Raw genomic sequence first — 15,740 nt, 5'->3', positions numbered from 1 at the left:
TTATGCTCCAAACTTTGATTGTCCTGAATTTTTTAAACGTTTATTTACTTCCCTTCCTAACTTGAATGAATATATGTTGATAATGGGTGGAGACTTTAATTGTTGTTTGAATCCTTCGATGGATAGATCTAAACCTATTCGAACTCTTCCGAATAGATCAGCTTTACTTATTAATTCTTTTATGGTTGATTCTGGAATTACTGAAATATGGCGGTTTTTGAACACTAAAGATAAAGAATTTTCATTTTTTTCACATGTATATCATAGTTATTCTAGAATTGATTATTTCCTTATTGATCATCGTTTATTAACAGATGTTATTGATTGTAAATACGATTCTATTGCTATTTCGGATCATGCACCTTTGAAGTTATCTATCAAGATTCCGGACTCTTCTATCAATACTAGATCTTGGAGACTTAATGCTACTTTGCTTCAAGATCCAGAATTTATTACCTTCATAAAACAACAAATTGACTTATTTTTTTCAACAAACTATAATGAAGAGATTGATAGAGGAATACTTTGGGACTCTTTCAAGGCTTTTATTCGTGGACAAATTATTTCATATTCCGCTGGTAAAAGAAAACAAAGATATTCAGATATAGCTTTATTGGTGGATAAAATTAAAGAAATTGATAAGATTTATTCCGTTACTCCTACCAAAGAACTTTATAAGAAGAGAGTTGAGCTTCAAATGGAACATAGTTTATTATTATCTTCTTCAATTGAGAATCAATTAATTAAGACTAGGGCTCAATTTTATATTCATAGTGATCGAACTGGTAAATTGTTAGCTAATCAATTAAAAGCTATTTCGACTAAGCGACAAATTATTAAAATTCGTAAACAAGACGGTAATTTAACTACTGATTATAAAGAAATCAATAACACTTTTCAAGATTTTTATAAATCTTTATATCAATCAGAATTTGACGGTGACCGGTTTATGATGGATAATTTTTTTAATAACTTGAATATTCCTAAACTGATAGATGAAGATTGTAGCTTGCTTGATGCTCCTATTTCTATGGATGAAATAAGAGAGGCTATCTCATCAATGAATTCAGGGAAAGCTCCTGGTCCTGATGGTTTTATTGTAGAAGTTTTTAAAACTTTTTCTTTATTGCTTTCTCCTTGGCTATGTGAAATCTTTAATGATGCGTTTGTTAAGAAGAGATTACCTCAATCTTTTTATGAAGCTACTATCTCTCTAATTCTTAAAAAAGATAAAGATCCTACTTTATGTGCATCTTATCGCCCTATATCATTATTAAATGTAGACTCTAAGATTCTTACAAAAATTTTAGCCATTAGATTAGAAAAGATACTACCACAGATTATTTCAGAAGATCAAACTGGTTTTATTAGGAATCGGTATTCCTTTTTTAATATTAGAAAATTGATTAATATAATTTATACTTCATCACCTACAACCCCAGAATGTGTTATCTCATTAGATGCTGAAAAAGCCTTTGATAGAGTTGAATGGACATATTTATTTAATGCATTGAGAAACTTTAATTTTAGTCCTAATTTTATATCATGGATTAAATTAATATACTATAAACCTGTTGCTTCTGTTCTTACAAATAATTATAGATCCTCTTTTTTTCAATTATCTCATGGTACGAGACAAGGTTGTCCTTTAAGTCCTTTATTATTTAATATTGCATTAGAACCTTTAGCTATTGCTATTCGTGAGTCTCCTAATATTTTTGGTATTATCCGTAATGAGAAGTTATACAAATTATCGCTTTATGCTGATGATTTGCTGTTATATATTTCTAATCCTAGTAGGTCTATTCCTGCTATTTTATCCTTGTTGGCTCAATTTGGTAGCTTTTCTGGTTATAAGCTAAACTTAGATAAGAGTGAGTTATTCCCTTTAAACGCGCAAACCTTATTGAATGACAGGATGCCATTTAAAGTTGTTACTGATAACTTTATCTATTTAGGTATAAAAATCACCAAGAAATATAAAGATTTATTTGGACTGAATTTTTTACCTATGCTTTATCAAATTCAACAACTTACTACAAGATGGTCTCCCTTATTTTTATCATTAGTTGGTCGGATTAATGCTATTAAAATGATGATTTTACCGAAATTTTTATATTTATTCCAAGCGTTACCAATTTTTATTCCTAAATCTTTTTTTGATAATATTGATTCAAAAATTTCCTCATTTGTGTGGCAAAATAAAAATCCTAGGTTAAGCAAAAGGCAATTACAAAAGTCTAAAAAAGATGGTGGTCTAGCTTTACCTAGCTTTAGATTTTATTATTGGGCGAATAATATTCATAACCTAATGTACTGGAAACTAGATTTGGATTCACCTGTGTGCCCACAGTGGGTAAATTTGGAATGTAGTGAGGTAAAGGGATATTCTATATTTTCCGTTCTTGGTTCTTTTCTTCCTATTGATTTAGCCAAATTCAATAAACAGATATCTAACCCTGTTGTCAAACATACACTATGAATTTGGTTTCAATTTCGCAAATTCTTTAATCTGAAAAACTTTGTTCTGGACAGCCCTATTTTATGTAATTTTTTTTTTCAAACCTTCACTGACAGATCAAGCTTTTAGTATATGGAAAAGGAAAGGTATAAAATGTTTTCGTGATCTTTTTTTTGAAGGTACTTTGATGTCTTTGATCAACTTTCCAACAAATTTGAATTACCTAAATCTAATTTTTTTAGATACTTACAAATTAGAAATTTCTTACATAAAATTCTTCCATCTTTTCCTAATTCAATTCCATCCGATTTTTCAGATTTGATTTTTACTTTTAATCCTTGTCAGAAGGGATTAGTAGCTTTTATTTATAACATGATTATGAAGATACAGCCAGAAATATCGGATAGAATTAAACAAGAATGGGAAAAAGAACTTCGATGTAATATATCAACAGATAAATGGGAAAAAATTTTACAAATGGTTAATTCCTCTTCTATTTGTGCTAAACATGCTTTAATACAATTTAAAATTGTACATAGAGCTTATATGTCTAAAGATAAGCTTGCCCGATTTTACTCGCATATCAACCCTCAATGTGACAGATGTCACTTAGAAGTGGCTTCATTGACCCACATGTTTTGGGCATGTCCCACTTTACATAACTATTGGAAGGACATCTTTGATGTCATTTCCTCAGTATGGAATATCGATTTACAACCCCATTTTATTACTGCAATTTTCGGTATACCAAATGAAGATGGCAATCAGCTTTCCCCTTCAATCAGACGAATGATTGCCTTTGTAACATTAATTGCCAGAAGATCTATATTACAAAACTGGAAAGAAGTAAATCCTCCTACTACATCTCAGTGGTTCTCCCAAACTATTTCCTATCTGAGTTTGGAAAAAATTAGAAGCACTATCTTTGATTCTTCAATTAAATTTGAAGAAACCTGGGGACCATTTATTCGACACTTTCATATGAATTAATTTGGCCTTTTTCAGATCCTTTTCTCTACTTATCCTTGTTCAGGTATGGAGTTCCGGAGTTCTTTTCTTGACACCTTCATATATTTATAAAGTGTTATTATTGCCCATGTTAGTTTAGTTTAGTATTTTTTTTCAATATATATTTTCTCATATATATTTTCAATTTTTTTTTCTTTTTTGATGATTATTTTTGTTTTTTTCATATATATTTATATAGACTTGATTGATTTATGTACCTTTTGTTGATTGATGTTTAATAGGATATTATTATCCTATTACTAATGTAATTTCAAGTTTATTGAGTTTGTAATCTATTCATTATCATGTGTTGTTTTTTTTATATGAAACTTAATAAAAAGATTGAAAAAGAAAGAAAGAGATCCATATACATCACCATATACAACACTGAGGTTCATATACATCACTGTATACAACACTGAGATCCATATACATCACCATATACAACACTGAGATCCATATACATCACCATATACAACACTGAGGTTCATATACATCACTGTACACAACACTGAGATTCATATACATCACCATATACAACACTGAGATCCATATACATCACTGTACACAACACTGAGATTCATATACATCACCATATACAACCCTGAGATCCATGTTCTTGTGGGCATTCACAGCATCGCGAGCTTCATCCAGAAGTGCATCAAGGATGTTGTTCCCCAGAAGTTGGTCAGGGTCTGTCCAAACCAGAAACCCTGGATCAACAGTTCCATGTGAGCAGCACTGAACACGCGACACAGAGCTTACATTGCTGGTAATCAACAGGAGCTCAAGAAATGCAGCTATGATCTGCGCAAAGTTAACAAGGCAGCGAAACAACAGTACAGAGACAAGATCCAGACACGACGCTCCACCACCAGCAGACTTCAAAGCTAAACGCAGTGGTGTTTCCGACATTGCTGCCTCTCTCCCAGACAAGCTAAATCTTTGTTATTCTCGGTTTGATGTTGCTAACACTGAACCCTGAGAAGACCTGCAGATGATGCGACCGGCAGCTCGGTCATCTCTGAGGCTGCAGTACGCAGGTGTTTCCAATGGATGGACAGTCTGAAGGCTTCAGGACCGGACGGGTACTCAGGATCTGCGCGGCACAACTGACAGGTGTGTTTACAGACATTTTTCATCTCTCCCTCTCCCAGTGTCGAGTGTCTCCCTGCTTCAAAACATCCAACGTCGTCCCCGTACCTAAAAAGACCAAAGTAACATGTCTGAATGACTGGCATCCTATCGAACTCACCTCAATAATAAGCAAATGCTTTGAGAGGCTGGACAAGGACTACATCCGCAGCACGCTACCACCCATACTGGACCCCCTTCAGTTCGCCTACCGACACAACCAATCGACAGATGATGCGATAGCTACAGCTCAACACACTGTCCTCACACATCTAGAGAAGGATGTTTATGTGAGAATGCATTACCGTTCAGCATTCAACACCAGAACTCCAACCAGGCATGAAAGAAACTCAGAGACTCGGCCTTCACCCTGCCTTGTGCAGCTGGATCCTGGACTTCCGGTCAGATCACCAGCAGGTGGTAAGAGTGGCCTCCCTCACCTCTGCCCCTCTGACCGCCAGAAGCCCCTCAGGACCGGGTAATAAACCCCCTCCTTTACTCTCTGTATATCCATGACTGTGTCACCACCACAGCTCCCATCTGCTAATTCAATTTGCTGATGACACTACATTGATTGACCTTATCTCAAGCAATAACGAGGTGGCCTAGAGGGAAGAAGTCATCTCTCTGACACAGTGGTGTCAGAAAACAACCTCTCCCTCAATGTCGCAAAAACAAAGGAGCTGGTTGTGGACTACAGGAGGAATGGAGACAAGCTAACCCTTATAGACATTAATGGATCAGGGGTTGAGAGGGTGAACAGCTTTCACATCACTGAGGATCTCACGTGGTCTGTACGTACCGGCTGAGTGGTGAAAAAGGCACAACTCTTTCACCTCAGACAGTTGAATAAGTTTGGCATGATGTCCCAAATCCTTTCTACAGGGGCACAATTGGGAGCATCCTGACTGGCTGCATCTCTGCCTGGTATGGGAACTGTACGTCCCTCAATCACAGGACTCTGCAGTGAGTGGTGCGGACAGCCCAGCCCGTCTGTAAATGTGAACTTGTTGTGATTCAGGACATTTACAGTGACAGGTGCATAAAAAGGGCCCAAAGGATCACTGGGGACCTGAGTCACCCCAATCACAATTTTTTCCAGCTGCTACCATCCAGGAAATGGTAAAACAGCATAAAAGCCAGGACCAACAGGCTCCAGGACAGCTTCTTCCACCAGGCCATCAGACTGATTAATTTACACTGACACAATTGTATTTCTATGCTATATTGACTGTTCTGTTGTACGTGCTATTTATTACAAATATCTATAATTTGCACATTGCACATTCAGACAAAGATGAAAAACATTGTCTCATTTTTACTATGCACTGTACCAGCAGTTATGGTCGAAATGACAATAAAAGTTGACTTGATTTGATGTAATGTAAAGAATTTTACTCATGTATATGAAGAATGTAAGTAGCAAAGACAATTCAATTTAATTTAATTTAATTTAATCCACTCAGTGTTTGGGTATCAGCTCTTCATGGTATGTATTAATGACTTTATTGAGAAAACAGAAAACAATATAGAAACCTAGAAAACAAACAGCACAATACAGGCCCTTCGGCCCACAAAGTTGTGCTGAACTTGTTCCTATCTTAGAAATTATTAGGGTTACCCATAGCCCTCTATTTTTCTAAGCTCCATGTACCTATCTAAAAGTCTCTTAAAATACCCTATCATATCCACCTCCACCACCATTGTTGGCAGCCCATTCCATGCACTCACCACTCTCTGCATAAAAAACTTACCCCTGACATCTCCTCTGTACCTACACCCAAGCACCTTAAACCTGTGCCGTCTTGTGATAGCCATTTCAGTCCTGGGAAAAAGCCTCTGACTATCCACACGAGCAATGCCTCTCATCATCTTCTGCACCTCTGTCAGGTCACCTCTCATCCTCCGTCACTGCAAGGAGAAAAGGCCGAGCTCACTCAACCAGTTTTCATAAGACATGCTCCCCAATCCAGGCAACATCCTTGTAAATCTCCTCTGCACCCTTTCTATGGTTTCCACATCCTTCCTGTAGTGAGGCGACCAGAAATGAGCACAGTACTCCAAGTGGGGTCTGACCAGGGTCCTACATAGCTGCAATATTACCTCTCAGCTCCTAAATTCAGTTCCATGAAGGCCAATGCACTGTATGCCTTCTTAACCACAGAATCAACCTGTGCAGCTGCTTTGAGTATCCTATGGACTTGGACCCCAAGATCCCTCTGATCCTTCACACTGCTAAGGATTTTTCCTTCAAATTCGACCTCTGTTCTAAACTGTATCACTTCAGACATTTCTAGGCTGAAGTTCATCTGCCACTTTTCAGCCCAGCTCCAAATCCTGTCAATGTCCCATTCTAACCAATGACATTCTTCGACACTAACCACAACACAACCAATCTTTGTGTTAACTCCAAGCTAACTGACTGCTCATTTCCACGGATGCTGCTCGACCTGCTGAGTTCCTCCAGCTTGTTTGTATGTGTTGATTTGACCACAGCATCTGCAGCGTACTTTGTGTTTACTAACCCACCCTCCCACTTCCTCGTTGAAGCCATTTATAAAAATCACAAAGAGCAGCGGTCCCAGACAGATTCCTGTGAAACACCGGTAGTCACGGGAACCCAGGCAGAGTATGCTCCATCAACTACCACCCTCTGCCTGCTGTGGGCAAACCAACTCTGAACCAAGGTAGCCGAGTTTCCTTCTGACTTTCTGAACGAGCCCTCCATGGCGAAACTCATCAAGCATCTGACTAAACTCCACGTACCACCACATCTACCGATGGACATTCAGCAGTTTGTATCTGCCTGCTCCACCTAACATCTCCTGTTGATTCCACTGAGGTCCATAAACATCTTAACGGAAGATCCACTGACGCAGAGTTGTCTCAGGATATGGGATTCGGGAATAACTGTGAAAACTTGGAGAAAAATAAAGCATCAGTTAGACAGCAGGAGTTCAGTCTGATTTCTCTAGTTTGCTCGTGAGTGCAGGAGCATCAGTATCATCATGGTTACGATGGTCGAGTGTTGGGTGGATGGGAGGGAATGACTGACCTCGGTGGTAATGGAGGAAGGTGTAGTTTTGTAGTAAAGGGGGATGATCCAGTCTCAGTACTAGAGGCCAGTACCTTCACTACCTCAGGCCAGCTTTGACGGTTATGGTTTAGTTTTGATTTTTTTGAACCAATCAATGTGCTAGAAATAACTTGATAAATGACTATTTACTCTCTTTCATCTACTGATAGTTCGGGAGTGAAGGCTAGTCAGGTCACCTGTAGAAGACCATCTACTCTTCACTCAGTATGGCAAGGGAATCTTAGACTTGCCCTATGTGTAAAAGGTCCAAACCAAATGAAACCCTGTCTCCTGTAAGAATCCAGACAATGTTGCAGGCTTGGACGTCGTAGACCAGTTCCTGTTGGCCACTTGCCCCCAGGGCAGGCCTGGTCTCATCTATCTGAGTAAGGAGGGGTTCTGAGAATCTCCAGCCCTGGCTCATCAACACCCAACAGGGAAACCCACCAACCACACACATTCTGTTTGGCTTGCTCTCCATTTCTCCCCGCCTTTGCAGGGTGACTCGTCTTCCCCTGAAGCTCCCCCATCTCTAAGTGAAGTTGACACGTAAGGTACAGCTCTTGTTCTTCTTCGGTTGTCCATTGGAATCCGATGACAACGTCCACTCCTTTTCCGGTGAGATCTTTGATGACTATGCAGTCCTATCCTGGACCCACAAGCTCTGTTGCAGGTGGGACGTGTATATGTGGTAGTGGTGGTGGTGATGGCAACCATGGCTGCATTTCTCCTGGCTCTCTTCTGCTGTCTTCTGGTTGTTCTTTCCATCTCCAGAATACGAACCCCATCCCTACACAGCTGTCGCCAAGTGTTACGGTCAGCAGCAACATCCTCCAGGTCCTCAGGTCAGATCTTGCACTTCCTTAAAGCATTCTTCATCTGATCCTTAGAGCGCTTCTTCGGCCCCCCAGCTGAGCGTCGACCACGATGTAGCTGGCCGTGTAACACTCTGCGGGGTAGCCGACATGGGGGCATCCTTATCACGTGCCCCAGCCACCGCAGATGATACTGAGTGATCATGGCCTCAATACTTCTGCAGTTGGTCTTTACAAGTATTTCAGTGTGAGGCACCCGCTCTCGCCAGGTAACTCCCAGGATGCGTGGAGGCAGCTTATGGGGAAGCGCTCCAAGCACTTGAAGTGACGGCTGTAGGTTACCCAAGCTTCACGGCTATAAAGGAGGGTGGTGACACAGACCGCTTGGTATACAGCGAATGTGCAGCTACACTCGTCTTGTCCCACAGTTAGTGTGTGAATGCTTCAGTCAACAACAGATTTATGTCCCGAGTTTATTAATGAAATGAAACAGTAACAGATCAAAAATCAAATGATTCAGAACTGTTGGGGCTCTGGAGATGGAGATTTATAAAGCTCGACATTTCACTGAGCATCCTTTGGTGAATATGTATTATGCTGCTGACAAAGTGATGGCAGGAAATTCCACTGAATGAAAGATTTCAACGTTTGTTTTAGACGTGCTAACCGTGAATTTAATCTCATTGGACTCATGAGACTGTTGCATGGGACTGGTTAACACTGAGACCCTCAGCTGCTCCCTCCCCCCGGCCCTGTTTCATCGCCAGTTTCATCATACACCTCAGAGACTCCGGGGAGGGGTGAGAGGCTTTACGAGTTTCTGTCATGATGTCAGGGCTCTTGTAATGGAATTTTAGCATGGCTACAGAAAGGCTTGGGCAGTGTGGAGTTTGACTGACGAACCTCAGTCAGAGCCCAGGACAGTCCACAGACACTCGGATGAACATGGATCTACGATGCTGTGGCCATTACACAGACTCAGCTGTCACGAAGGCAGCTGCTGGGTGTTCCAGGGTTTAGATGCTTCAAAAGAACACAGGGGGATGGCGGTAAAGCAAGTGGGAAGTGGCATTGTAAATCAGGGGTAGTGGCGTTGTAAATCAGGGGTAGTGGCATTGTAAATCGGGGAGTGACGTTGTTAATCAGGGGTAGTGATGTTGTTAATTAAGGGTAGTGGCATTGTAAATCAGGGGAGTGACATTGTAAATCAGGGGAGTGGCATTGTGAATCAGGGGTAGTGGCGTTGTTAATCAGGAGAGTGACGTTGTAAATCAGGGGAGTGACATTGTGAAGGGGGGTAGTGGCATTATTGATCGTAGCACAGCTGCAGAAAGGGAGGGCATCGTGGAGAGAATGCCCACTGAGTCAGTGTTGGTGGAAGTCAGAAGCAGGAAGGGTCAGTCACACTATTGGGAGTATTTTGTAGACACCCAAGAGCCACAGAAACACTAAGGAATAGGTTTGAGGCAGAGATTGGAAAGGTGCAAAAATAACAGGGTTGTTGTCATGGGGACTTCAAGTTCCCGAATAATGAATGGCACCTCCTTTGTGCAAAAGGTTTGGATGGAGCAGAATTTGTTAGGAGAGTCCAGGAGGGCTTGCTGATGCAGTAGGTAGACAGAGGACTGGTCACATTGGGTTTGGTGCTGGGCAGGTGTCAGGTCTCTCAGTTAGAGAGCAGTTCAGACAGTAACCACAACCCCCTGACTTTTACCTTGGAGGGGGATAGGAGCTGAGGGAGAATTATAACGCTGTTACATTGGGGAGCATAAATTGGGAGCAGATGTACTCAGGGAAAGGCACAACAGAAATGTGGAGGTGTTTCGGGAGCTCTGGCTGGAGCTTGTGGACAGGTTTGTCCCATTGAGGCTGGGAAAGGATGGCAGTTTCAAAGATATTGAAATATTATCAGCAGTTCTGGTTGTCACCACACCACTGAGAGAATGTGTTCGAGATGAAGTGAACATAGATGAGAGTCACCCACAGAGAGTGCTGGAGGAACTCAGCCAGTCAGGCAGCGTCTGTGGAGAGGAATAAACAGTCGATACATTGACTGAGACCCTTCATCACCCCTTCACCCAGGGCGAAGGGTCTCGCCCTGAAACTTTGACCACTTATTCCTCTCCATAGAGGCTGTGTGTGTGTGTGTGTGTGTGTGTGTGTGTGTGTGTGTGTGTGTGTGTGTGTGTGTGTGTGTGTGTGTGTGTGTGTGTGTGTTGCTCTGGATTTCCAACATCAGCAGAATCTCCAGTCTCACCAGGATTTTGTTACAAGGAATGATTGTACAGGCTGGAGTGGTTCTCGACAGGAGGCAGAGGGGTGACCTTAAGAAGGATGATAACATTTTGAAGGGATTAGTCAAGGTTGATAGCTCCAAAGGTAGGGGGGTCTAAAACTAGAAGTGTGTTTCAGATAAGAGGGAATTAAAAGAGGTGTGAAGGGCAGGTTTTTCCACAGAGGATTGCGGGTGAGTGTGACACGCTGTGAGGTGATGGTAGAGGCTGGTGTAATTATCGGTTAACAAGCATTTGGATATACATAGGTCAGAAAGGAACAGAGGGATGGGGTGACATGGTGATGTAGTGTTTAGAACAATGCTTTACAGTGCTAGCGTATCGAACCTGGGTTCAATTCCTGCTGCTGCCCGTAAGGAGGTTGTGCGTTCTCCCCGTGTGGGTTTGGGTTTCCTTCGGGTGCTCTGGTTTCCCCCCACAGTCCAAAGATGTACCGGTTGGTAGGTTAATCAGTCATTGTAAATTGTCCAGTGATTAGGCAAGGGTTAAACTGGGAGTTGCTAGGCAGTGTGGCTCGCAGTTTTAGACGGGCCTGTTTCACACGGTATCTTAATAACAAGTAAATACAATTTAGGCCAAATGCAGGAAAGAGGATTCGCACAGATCGGCATTGATGAGTCAGATCGAAGGTTCTATTTCTGTGCTGAATGATTCTATAACTGAGTCAAATGGAAAAGTGTAAAAACAACACAATGTTTTACAAAACCTGGTAGAAGGGAACAGGAATGCATGAGGCGGTGACCAGCAGCCTGGTTGCTTTGTAGGACTTGCAGATTTTCTCTGGCTTTGCATCAGCTCCTCCCCCCATTCCACCCCCTCATTCCGCCCCTCACCCTCATTCCATCCCTCCCCCATTCTACCCCCTAACCCTCATTCCACCCCTCACCCCATTCCACACCCTCACCCTCATTCCATCCCTCCCCCATTCTACTCCCTAACCCTCATTCCACCCTCACCCCCATTCCACACCCTAAACCTCATTCCATCCCTCCCCCATTCTACTCCCTAACCCTCATTCCATCCCTTCCCATTCTACTCCCTAACCCTCATTCCACCCCTCACCCCCATTCCACACCCTAACCCTCATTCCACCCCTCACCCCATTCCACACCCTCACCCTCATTCCATCCCTCCCCCATTCTACTCCCTAACCCTCATTCCATCCCTTCCCTATCCATCTGACCCAAACAACACACATTGCACTGGGCTTTTCATCACCATGGCAACACACTTTTTGTTTCATCTCCATGGAAACACACTGGGCTTTTCATCTTCATGGTAACACACTAGGCTTTTCTTCACCAGGGCAACACACTGGGCTTTTCAACTCCATGGCAACACACTGGGTGTTTCATCTCCATGGCAACACACTGGGCTTTTCATCTCCATGGCAACACGCTGGGCTTTTCATCTCCATGGCAACACGCTGGGCTTTTCATCTCCATGGCCTGGGTAAAGAGGTTCTGATTTTCATCTGGAACAGCCAGGCTTTACTGTCCTTGTTTCTCTGAAGCCATGTTAATGAAGGAGTCAACGGTCAAAACAGATTCTTTGTGTTCACTGAGCTCTGTGTCCTTCATCCACGGCCCGGCTGGACTGCACAGCTTTGTTCACAGACGTTCAGCATCCTCGCCTCGGGATCATTCCAGGCTGCTCCTGCTGATCTCTGCAAAGCCTCACAGTTTGCTGCTCATTAGAATGGCCGCCAAACTCTACAGAGGAGACGTCTGCCCACGTTTCCATCAGGCTACAGAAGCGGCAGAAAGTGTTTGGCTGCATTGCAGGCTTCCCGGAAGTTCAGAATTCAGGGACAGTGTGCATCCTCACAGAGACCTCGGGCAAATCCCTGTCAGCATCCCCTGGAGGCATTCATCTTCACCGGCCTGTCCACCTCGCCCTCACTCCTCCCAGAGACCTCCGGCAAATCCCTGTCAGCATCCCCTGGAGGCATTCATCTTCACCTGCCTGTCCACCTCGCCCTCACTCCTCCCAGAGACCTCCGGCAAATCCCTGTCAGCATCCCCTGGAGGCATTCATCTTCACCGGCCTGTCCACCTCCCCCTCACTCCTTCCAGACCTTCATCCTCCCAGAGACCTCGGGCAAATCCCTGTCAGCATCCCCTGGAGGCATTCATCTTCACCGGCCTGTCCACCTCGCCCTCACTCCTCCCAGATCTTCTCTGCAGTCATTAGTTCTCAGTACTGGGAATTGATTCATTCAGTAGCAACAGTTCCTGTAAGTACACGAGTGTTTCTGGCCCACTGATGAGTTTGTTTCAGGACTCGCTCCAGATTTTGTAAACGTCTTTTTTCAGGATATCGATACCTCACCATTCATTGTCCATCCCTAATGACCCTTGACATGAGGGGCTTTCTGGACCATTGTAGGGCAGCTGGTGGTCAGCCACAGTGGGGTCAGGAGTCATGTATTGATAAGTTTGTCTTTGTAAAGGCAGCTGACGGGGGTCAGGGGTCACGTTTGTAAAGGCAGCTGACAGGGGTCAGGGGTCACATTTGTAAAGGCAGCTGACGGGGTCAGGGGTCACGTTTGTAAAGGCAGCTGACGGGGTCAGGGGTCACGTTTGTAAAGGCAGCTGACGGGGGTCAGGGGTCACGTTTGTAAAGGCAGCTGACGGGGTCAGGGGTCACATTTGTAAAGGCAGCTGACGGGGGTCAGGGGTCACGTTTCTAAAGGCAGCTGGTGGGGGTCAGGGGTCACGTTTGTAAAGGCAGCTGACGGGGGGGGGGGCTGGAGTCTCACGTCGATAAGATTGGCAGATTCTCTCCCTTTAGGGATATTAAGGAACTGGGGGGGGGGGGCTTTTCTCTCAACTGCTGGTTTGTGGTTTGTGATCACCATTGCGAACATCTGCTTTATCCTCAAAACTATTTCCTACATGTGGATTCCCATGGTGGGCTTTGAACTGGTGTTCCTGTACGGTTAGCCCAGGTGTCGGGATGACTAGTCTGATGTTTATCTGTTGGACTGTAGTTGGGCTGATGCCGATGACTGTGAGGACAGGCAGCACATCAGCTGGGGGCTGAACACTCAGACCAACGCGTGAGGTGTCACAGAGGGAAGCCCAGGCTCACTGTCCACGGATCTCACAACTGAAGGTCTCGCTTTTAGTCTGACGTTGGCATGCTGGACAATGAAATTTCAAAGCCATTAGAAGTAACAATGCATTTTCCAGGCCATGTATTCCACTAGGCTCATGTGGCGATCAAAACTTCCCAATTATCTCACAACACCGTTATCCAGATTCTACACGTTTGCATTGCCTGCTGTGTAAGCTGCTACTCTGACCGAAACACCTGCTGCTGAAAAATATTCTGCTCAGCGGAATTTAAACTAAAAATCCAGACTAAGTTCATAAATGAACAGAATACCTGAGAAATGAAAAAAAGAGGATGTGAAAGATGTCAGTATTTGGTCAGGGCAGGCCGTAGATTCCAATTATTTTCTGCTAAAATAAAATGCTCTGACTTCGTGTTGATGAGGGTCTCTGTCTGACTGACATTCCACGTCAGAACCCATGTCTGATCACGTTTTACACAGAGTCACGGTGTAATGAACTGACTATAACTCTCACCATAGTTGTCTCTGACAGAATTGGATCACTACCGGCCAATCAAAATTGCTCATCTAAATCAGAATCTGAACACAACTTTGAGCTTCCTGTCAACTGCCTATGACCGTCCCGTCCCCACACTGACAGTCAGCCTGTCACCGTCCCGTCCCCACACTGACCGTCTGCCTGTGACCGTCCCGTCCCCACACTGACAGTCAGCCTGTGACCGTCCCGTCCCCACACTGACCGTCTGCCTGTGACCGTCCCGTCCCCACACTGACAGTCAGTCTGTGACCATCCTGTCCCCACACTGACAGTCAGTCTGTGACCATCCCATCCCCACACTGACCGTCTGTCTGTGACCATCCTGTCCCCACACTGACCGTCTGCCTGTGACTGTCCCATCCCCACACTGACCATCTGTCTGTGTCCATCCCATCCCCACACTGACCGTCTGTCTGTGACCATCCTGTCCCCACACTGACCGTCTGCCTGTGACTGTCCCATCCCCACACTGACCATCTGTCTGTGTCCATCCCATTCCCACACTGACCGTCTGTCTGTGACCATCCCATTCCCACGCTGACCGTCAGTCTGTGATCATCCTGTCCCCACGCTGACGTCAGTCTGTGATCTTCCCATCCCCACACGGACCGTCTGTCTGTGTCCATCCCATCCCCACTCTGACAGTCTGTCTGTGACCATCCCGTTCCCACACTGACTGTCTGCCTGTGACCATCCCGTCCCCACACTGACTGTCTGTCTGTGACCATCCCATCCCCACACTGACTGTCTGTCTGTGACCATCCCATCCCCACACTGACCATCTGTCTGTGTCCATCCCGTCCCCACACTGACCGTCTGTCTGTGACCATCCCATTCCCATGCTGACTGTCTGTCTGTGACCATCCCATCCCCACACTGACTGTCTGTCTGTGACCATCCCATCCCCACACTGACCATCTGTCTGTGTCCATCCCGTCCCCACACTGACCGTCTGTCTGTGACCATCCCATTCCCATGCTGACGTCAGTCTGTGACTTTCCCATCCCCACACTGACCATCTGTCTGTGACCATCCCGTCCCCACACAGACCGTCATTCTGTGACCATCCCATCCCCACGCTGACCATCTGTCTGTGTCCATCCCGTCCCCACACTGACCACCTGTCTGACCATCCATCCCCACACTGACCATCTGTCTGTGTCCATCCCATCCCCACACTGACCATCTGTCTGTGACTATCCCGTCGTCACGCTGACCGTCTGTCTTTGACTATGGCATCCCCACGCTGACCGTCTGTCTGTGACCATCCCATTCCCACGCTGACCGTCAGTCTGTGATCATCCCGTCCCCATGCTGACGTCAGTCTGTGATCAT

This window comes from Hypanus sabinus, chromosome 6 (assembly GCF_030144855.1).
Source record: "Hypanus sabinus isolate sHypSab1 chromosome 6, sHypSab1.hap1, whole genome shotgun sequence".
In the NCBI taxonomy this organism is placed as follows: domain Eukaryota; kingdom Metazoa; phylum Chordata; class Chondrichthyes; order Myliobatiformes; family Dasyatidae; genus Hypanus; species Hypanus sabinus.
This window is presented reverse-complemented; position numbering follows the sequence as displayed.